Here is an 8,673-nt window from a genome sequence, read left to right on the forward strand (position 1 = left end):
TGTTATTTGTTACTTTGTTACTTTATAGACTTCTGGTCAAATAGCCTCCCCTCCCCCTGCCCCCTTCAGTTCTCTTGGAGACTATTTTTCAGCAAAACAAAGAGGAAAATAAAGCCTCCTAATGGCTAATGCAATCAGGAAGGAGAAAACCCCCCACTATTTATACGCCCCCTTCAACCAGAAGGAGGGCCAACCCCCACTCTCTTTCTTGCTCTAACATTTTCCATTCTGTTAAGTGTTATATGTAACAAAATCTTAGAACATTTGGAAACTAGAGCAAATAAACAACCACAGTCTGCAGTCTTAATGACAACACTGTTATTTTGTTGTAATTCATTTCAGTATTTCCCCCAATGTTTATTATTTGATATTTGCAATTATACTTTAGTAAAATTTTGTTGTAATTTTTAACTTATCTTAATATTTTTATTTTCAGGTAGCTGAATTTCTTCATAAAAAATATTTTAAAGGCCACTAACCACTGAGTCTTTATGATCAATTTATGTAACCATTCTTTGACATCTATTTTGTTTCCACTTGTTTGTAAAGAATGCAATGGCAAATATCACTTCCCTCCTATTTAAAAAACATCCATTAGGACATATTTCCCCATGTCTTATTGCAGGGTTTAGTGATTAAAAAAAATTTATAATATCTCCTCAGGTGTGTTGACTAACACTTTGCAATTTATTACGGTTTATTATTATCATTATTCCCATTTGCTTGTTTACCAGATAGTTCTAGAAATATATGAGAATACAAACTTCATTACACTGTTACCAGCACTAGGAATGTCCAATAACTACATTTTATTTTTATTTAAAAAATTTTTTTTATTTTTATTTTTCTAGTCTTTGCCTTTTCTAGGGCTGCACCCACAGCATATGGAGGTTCCCAGGCTAGGGGTCTAATCGGAGCTATAGCTGCTGGCCTATACCACAGCCACAGAAATGCCAGATCTGAGCCACATCTGTAACCTACACCACAGCTCATGGCAATGCCAGATCCTTAACCCACCGAGCGAGGCCAGGGATTGAAAACACAACCTCATGGTTCCTAGTCGGATTCATTAACCATGGAGCCTCGACAGGAACTCCCCCAATAACTACATTTTAATGCTAGTTAAATAGGCTTTGTGTAATACTCAGGTGGAAGACCCACTCCCCTGGAGAGGGCAGAAGCATCAAGTCTCCAAGAAGACTCCGGTGGCAGCTGCTTTCTTCCCAGCTTCCACAGGAAGCTCCCTTGGCCTCTCCTATCAGAAGAGATTTCCTGTTGATCACCCCCACCATCACTCATGTGCCTTTGTCATGATGGGTTTGTCCCATACTCTGCTTCATCCTAAGCCTGTCTGTACCTGTTCTCTGCCCTGCCCCAATATCAGCTCTGGGAAGGGAGATGAGGATGGAAAGGAACTCTCTCTTAAGCCCCGACCCTGTCTAGCACAGCACTGTGTATGCCTTGGGGGCCCAATTGAACTTTAGGACTAAACTAAAAATGAGTAAACCCAAATTATAAATGGAGAAACTAATTCCATCATGAGACTTCAACATTTGGAAGCTCATGAGTGGAACCAAGACCTGAACAATTGGAAACTCGGTTTTCCTCTGCTCCTGAATCATGGGTGTTTTGAAGTAAGAGAGGGTCAAATCCCCTTGGCCCTGTGTTGGGGAGTCAAACTCATGTCCTCAATGCTAGGCTCACAGGAAGGAGACATCCCACATAGTTTGACACAAGATGCATCTTCTGGATCCCCTCCCTTCCTTGTTGGGTTAGCAAAGTGAATGGAAAGAGCTGTGATCCTCGGGGATGCCTGCAGGGTGTTCATTACATTCATTCACTTGATAGGTACTTGTCAGGAATCTTCTCTGTGCCGAACTTTGAGCTGCATTTGAGGAGAGTAAAGGGTGATCAAGAATGACCAGAATGTGGATGTTTAAAATTACTGTCATCTGAACTACTTGGTGATGTTAGAGCCTGACTTGTAGGAAGTTATCAGATCAGGGTTTCCAAGTGAGGAGGCCCTTATCAGTATTTGGCATCACCAGTAATTTCTCAATCCTCGAAAGCAGCAGTTCTCATACTTCAGCAAGAATCAGCATCACCTACAAGACTTTTAAGCCACAGATTACTGGGCACACCCCAGAGTTTCTGATTCAGTTGGTCTGGGGTGAAGGCTGAGAATCTGCATGTCCAACATGTTCCCAGCTGATGCTGATGCTGCTGGTCTGGGGACCACATTTGAAACCGCTGCTTCTACCCATAGAAAATTTACCGTGAGCTAGGTGTTTTGCTTATGTTCTCTTCTAGGAGTTTGATGGTGTCCTGTCTTATATTTAAGTCTTTCAGCCATTTTGAGTTTATTTGTGTGCATGGTGTGAGGGTGTGTTCTAATTTCATTTCTTTGCATGCAGCTGTCCAGGTTCCCCAACAATGCTTGCTGAATCCTTGAACATGGAATATCTTTCCATTTCTTTACATCTTCTTTGATTTCTTTGATTAAAGTTTTATAGTTCTTGGCACATAAGTCCTTTACCTCCTTGGTCAGGTGTATTCCGAGGTATTTGATTTTGTGAGGTGCAGTTTTAAAATTCCAGATTCTTAACCCATTGCACCTCACAGTAACTTATTAGCTAGTTTCAAGTGTGTACATTTTACCCACTTTAGTTTTTGTCATTTTACTGTTTTTTTTAATTTTTATGTTTTAGATAAAACTGCTTTTTCAGATTTTCTCCTAGTAGTTTTATTGTTTTGATATTTCTGTTTAATTCTTTGGCTCAATGTCCTGCAGTGATACAAAACAGAGTTGTGCTACCAGTGGATAGGCCAAAAACTCTCTCTTACCTAAGTGTGCCACATGCACAAAACAGATGGAGAGGATCAAGTGGCAGGAGAGGCAGTACAGCTAGTAAAGCTAATAAAGTCACAAGCCAAGGTACACAGACTAACACCCTAAAAAGCTGAGGAGGGAGCAGAACTCAGAACCACTCTTTGTTATCACTTCAAGCATGGCACAATGATTTTCTGGTACACTCGTGTTGCATTCTATCTTGGTTGGACATTGTGATATTAAGCTATAAAGATATCTGAATATTATATTTCTTTTAAGAGAGATGATTTTATTCTTTTTTGAAATATATTTTAGCAGGCAATTAACAAGGGTTTTGTAAAACTGCAAAACTCTGCAAACTAACATAAATATGAGTTCATTTTTTAGCTTTCTCTTGGATACTGGAATCTATCTCACACCAGCATGGTTCAGGCTCAGTGACATGGACAGAGTTGGTACAAAGAACATGGGTCCAGCTTTCACTGGCTGGTTCCTTTCTGCTAAGGAACCCCAAATTTCCTTTGACTATTGTCTTAAACTCTGTCTTTTTGTTCTTTAGATCAGAAAACTGTGGGTTATTTTCAAGATTTCTATTTGAACGTTGTAGATTGGGGCCTTTCTTCAAAATAGAAGTTATAAAATGGGAAAATTGCCCATTTCTTGAGATTCTAATGCTTTTCAGCATTTGATTTTAGTCTCTTTGCAGTACTTTTAAGTTGTTTTTTCCACTAAAAATACATTTTATTGGAGAACAGTTGACTTACAAAGTTGTGTTACTTTCAGGTGTAAATTAACCTGGGATACACATATTCATATATTATTTTGCAATTCTTTCCCTGTATAGGCTTTCAGAGAGTGATGAATACATTTTCCAGCGCTGTGCAGTAGGTTCTTCTTACTTATCAACTTTCTATACTGTGTGTGTGCCAATCCCAATGTCCATTCTTATCCACCCCTCCCCACAATGTTTCTTCTTTGGTAACCACAACTTTGGTTTCAAAATCTTTGTGTTTGTTTATGTTTTGTGGATAAGATTTTTTTGTATCATTTTTGGAATGTAATAAGATATCAGCTTTTAACTGTGGGGTAATCAAGCTTAGTTGGATCATTGCCAGAAAGTTTAGGAAATCCTGAATTACTTTCAGTTTTAAAATTGTTTTGGCTTGACAAAGTATTTTAGTTTGGTGTGTAGGGGTGTGTGTGTGGGGGGAGGGCCTTAAATATATTGTTTCATTTTCTTCTGGCTCACACCATTTTTTTCATAAAGTCTGTATTCATTCTTACCTTTTTTTGTGTGTTTGGTACATTTTCCTTAGGTCTTTTAAATTTCTAAATTAAGAAAAACATTTTAAGTCTCTTGGCACATATGTACGGTTAGTTTCTATTGTCTTTGTGTGCAAATTCACTATTTTATTTTCTTGTAGTGTCTATTTGCTTTTAAAAAATGAAAAATGTAAAGTTAGTCTAGAAATGATGATTTATTTTCTCATGCTTGTGAGTAACCTCTTGCTTCTTCAAACCACAAATAGATATTTCTTTGGATGTTGGATGGACATTGTAGACATTTTTCAGTTGAATACAGATGTGTTATCTTTCTTCAAACACTATTGAGTTTTATCTTGGCAGGCAGTTTATGTACTTGCAAACTGGCTTAATCTTTTGAGAGTTAATGTTTAGCTCTGTTAGAGTGGAGTATAATGATTCTTCCCTCTGGGGCAAGTTTTTCTCTCTTCTGCTGACTCCATTGAAAGTCTCAGATGTTGAATGAGATTCCTCCTAAGATTTGATGGAGTTTGAATGTGTCACAGCCCTGTGTGAACTGGTAGTTCACATGTAGTTTTCATGTGCAGATCCTTGGTAGTTTCTCTTTCCCTGGTGGCTGTTCTTGACCTGGCCTTTTGGAATCTCACCTTAATATGTACAGTTTAGAAATCACTTGACTTCTCAAACTTCATGTTGATATGTAATCACTTGGACTGCTTAGGTGTCTCCACCTAGTACTCAGCTCTGTATATTCCAGGCACCTCAGCTCTTCCTGATCTGATTTTGCATCTTCATCTCAACATGACTATTGTGTTCTCCATACTTCCACAATCACCCTATATAAGGGACCAGTAATTGCATCCCTTTACTCACAGGTCATGGTCCTCTGCTGCCAATCATCAGATATCTGAAAACACTCATTATATGCATGTTCTCCAATTTTTCCAATTATTTTATACATAGCAGTTTTTGCATCTTAATCCCTTATCTCTGTCTTTTCCTTCCCCACTTCCCTCTCCCCTTGGTAACCATGAATTTGATTGCTATGCTTGGGGGTCTTTTTCTGTTTTGTTATATTCATTATTTGTTTGTATTTTTAATTTATTTATTTGTCATCATTAAAGTTTTATTGATGTATAGCTGATTTACAATGTTGTGATGATTTATACTGTATAGTCATATTTTTTCACACTATATATAGTACATTTAAAGGTAATGTGATATTGCAAATTAACTATAGCTCAATTTTAAAAAGAGGAAGAAAGCTTATCCAGTTTTTCCTTATTTTTCTGGTCTCTCTTTTTGATGCTTCAAAAAGTGGTTATCTTTTATTAGAATAGTTGGCACTGTGCTATCACCTTTTGATGACCAAGAAAATCTTAGTTCAAATACTTTTGCTTCCATTGGGGATAGAATCTGCTAGAAGACATTGGCAACCAGATACATAAGCAAGATCATAATAATAATGCATGTTTATAGACCATGTCACAGGCTGACCTACATGTCCAAAAGAATTTTAAAAGGCACCTGTGCCCTGGGGAACTACAGACACGCCAGTGATTCCACCCTAGCCAAGACCTCATTTTACTCTTCTGCCACAGCCATGGCTGTGTAATTCTATTTCTGCCCTCAAGGGCTCTTTATAACACCACCCCTACCCACTTCCTGAGCACAAGGGATTGTTTTTAATATTGCCAAATTGTCTGGGAACTTCTTTTTTTAATTTTTTTATTTTCCCACTGTACAGCAAGAGGGTCAGGTTATCCTTACATGTATACATTACAATTACATTTTTCCCCCTACCCTTTCTTCTGTTGCAACATGAGTATCTAGACAAAGTTCTCAATGCTACTCAGCAGGATCTCCTTGTAAATCTATTCTAGGTTGTGTCTGATAAGCCCAAGCTCCCGATCCCTCCCACTCCCTCCCCCTCCCATCAGGCAGCCACAAGTCTTTTCCCCAAGTCCATGCTTTTCTTTTCTGAGGAGATGTTCATTTGTGCTGGATAGTAGATTCCAGTTATAAGTGATATCATATGGTATTTGTCTTTGTCTTTCTGGCTCATTTCACTCAGGATGAGATTCTCTAGTTCCATCCATGTTGCTACAACTGGCATTATGTCATTCTTTCTTATGGCTGAGTAGTATTCCATTGTGTATATATACCACCTCTTCCGAATCCAATCCTCTGTCGATGGACATTTGGGTGGTTTCCATGTCCTGGCTATTGTGAAGAGTGCTGCAATGAACATGCGGGTGCACGTGTCTCTTTTAAGTAGAGTTTTGTCTGGATAGATGCCCAAGAGTGGGATTGCGGGGTCATATGGAAGTTCTATGTATAGATTTCTAAGGTATCTCCAAACTGTTCTCCATAGTGGCTGTACTAGTTTCCATTCCCACCAGCAGTGCAGGAGGGTTCCCTTTTCTCCACAGCCCCTCTAGCACTTGTTATTTGTGGACTTATTATTGAGGGCCATTCTGACTGGTGTGAGGTGGTATATATCTCATGGTAGTTTTGATTTGCATTTCTCTTATAATCAGCGATGTTGAGCATTTTTTCATGTGTTTGTTGGCCATCTGTATATCTTCTTTGGAGAAATGTCTATTCAGGTCTTTTGCCCATTTTTCCATTGATTGATTGGCTTTTTTTGCTGTTGGGTTGTATAAGTTGTTTATATATTCTAGAGATTAAGCCCTTGTCAGTTGCATCATTTGAAACTATTTTTTCCCATTCTGAAAGTTGTCTTTTTGTTTTCTTTTGGGTTTCCTTTGCTGTGCAAAAGCTTTTCTGTTTGATTAGGTCCCATGGGAACTTCTTAAACTGGGGGGTTATTAGACAAAAGTAACCCAGTAACCAGTTCTACCCCTCAGAACTGTATGCACAAGGCATGTGATAAAGGCTCTGGGCATTAGCTTGCATCCTAGTCACTCTGAACTAGATGATGAGTAAGACTATATTACAGGTCTAATGTGAGGGAAAAGAAGGGTGGATTTGTATGTTTTATATACTAATTATAAATGTAAAATCTGTTCCTAAGTTTTCCATTGAATAAATATTTAACTCTAACAGTTGTCTGCCATATAATGAAAAGGGGCATAAAATCTTGTATTTCTTTTTCATGAAGGACAATTTGAGAAAATATAGCAAAGGCCTAGAGGTCACAGAACATTTCTACTTTGCATACTATGATTAAGGTAGGAAGTTTATATGTTTGAACTTATGATTTTATCAAATAATTTTTCTATGAATGTATAGTGTCTCTTTAATTTTTTTTTAATTTTTTTTCAAGGCTTTAAAAATACCCTTCATTTGAAATACTTTGAAACACACAGCTCAAGCACAAAACAATGCATTATGGGCTCATGAATACATTTATAAAACATAGTGATGAAAAATTACCAGCTTCAAATAAGCAGATAATACATCCAAAGTCTTACCCAACAACTGACATTTCAAACAGAGGAAGTAAAAAGCACAAGCAGTGTCAATTAGTGTTCTCTATTGATAGTACTGCATGAGATTAAAAAACACATTTTCATATGGTATTTGTCTTTCTCTTTCTGATTTACTTCACTCAAAATGTCTCTAGTTAGAAAATATATAGATATATAAAGAAATAAAAATATTTCAAATTATAGTAGTGGTCTTCACATTAAGTTTCGTTTTAATCTGGATTAAAAATAGCATGAATACTTTAAAGTCCTTAAATTATTAGAAAATTTTGAGGGGAGTTTCCTGGTAGCTCAGCAGGTTAAGGATCCAGTGGACACAGCCAGAAAAAGAAAAAAGAAAATTATGACTTTCCGTTGGCAATGTGACCTTTAAAATATGACAAGAATGCAAATCACAAGGAACAACATGTGGACACCACATGACATCACACAGTTCTTATTAAAAATCTGGTGCCATGCTGGCTAGAACGTAGGTGTGAGACTGATCTTTATGGCTTATGACAAATTGTATAAAATTATGACTCTTATAAGAATCTCAACATAAATTCCAAAAATAAACACGTTCAAAAATAAAAACTAACCTGTGGCCCAAGTTTCTTTAAAAAAACACAATAAACAAACAGCATAAATCATATTTTCAACCTCCTAAATGACAATTCTTTTTTTTACAGTGCTGTAGCTGCATTCATCTTCTTTCAGCTGAAAGGGTGAAATGCAATAGTCACAACTTTGTTGCAGACTAAAATCCAACAGGTAATTCCAACACCACCTGCTATTCTAGTAGGAAATGCTGCCAGGCAGTCTAGCGGAGTTATCCATTTCCCGGGCACCACAGCCACAGGGACAGAATAATACTTCCAAATGAGCGAGACCATCAGCACAGTTGCAATATGTAGAAAGCAACACTTACCACCCATTTTATCTTGGCCAGTGGCACTGTCCGTGCTTTCACGTGAGTTTTGAGCTTATCAGTTATCTTGTTGATCTGCTCCAGCCTGGCGTATCTGGCAAACTCGGCCATCATGTTGACTGTGGGGAGCTCCTACTTCATATCCTGGATCTCTGCGTGCCTCTGGGACTTCTGCTCTGCATCCCCCTGCAGTACCCAGGACATGAAAGAGAAGAACG

The 8,673-nt window shown here is 37.8% G+C and overlaps 1 pseudogene; it reads right to left on the minus strand.

Annotated features, from left to right (window-relative positions):
• Positions 1 to 8,240: 8,240 nt before the first annotated feature.
• On the minus strand, positions 8,241 to 8,673 carry LOC110258526 (annotated as a pseudogene).

The sequence above is a fragment of the Sus scrofa genome, unplaced genomic scaffold (assembly GCF_000003025.6).
Source record: "Sus scrofa isolate TJ Tabasco breed Duroc unplaced genomic scaffold, Sscrofa11.1 Contig2298, whole genome shotgun sequence".
NCBI classification, from domain to species: Eukaryota; Metazoa; Chordata; class Mammalia; order Artiodactyla; family Suidae; genus Sus; species Sus scrofa.